The sequence below is a fragment of the Octopus bimaculoides genome, chromosome 29 (assembly GCF_001194135.2).
Source record: "Octopus bimaculoides isolate UCB-OBI-ISO-001 chromosome 29, ASM119413v2, whole genome shotgun sequence".
Taxonomy (NCBI): domain Eukaryota; kingdom Metazoa; phylum Mollusca; class Cephalopoda; order Octopoda; family Octopodidae; genus Octopus; species Octopus bimaculoides.
The window spans coordinates 10,021,676-10,022,179 of NC_069009.1; positions in this window are offsets into that span (position 1 = coordinate 10,021,676).

Here is a 504-nt window from a genome sequence, read left to right on the forward strand (position 1 = left end):
GGTATTCGCTCCACTCAAAAGCTGATATCGACCCGTTTTGTGTGGACCAATATCAACAAGGACATCAGAGAATGGACCAAGTGCTGTGTCGCGTGCCAAAAAGCAAAAATCCACCGGAACATAAAATCACCAATCGGTTCCTTTTCGCAACCCGACGCACGATTTCAGCACGTTCATATTGATATAGTAGGACCTCTGCCAACTTCGTAGAATTATACTCATTTACTCACCTGCGTGGACCGTTTTTCGCGATGGCCCGAAGCTTGGCCCTTATCCGATACATCTGCAGAAACGGTCGCCAAAACGTTGATATCACAATGGGTTTCGCGTTTTTGGCACACCCGCAACAATCACCACAGACAGAGGACGTCAGTTCGATTCCCACCTTTTCGCCGAACTGACTCGTCTACTCGGGTGCAAACACACCCGCACTACTGCTTACCACCCTGCAGCAAACGGCATGGTTGAACGCTTCCACCGCCAACTCAAAGCAGCTATTAAAGC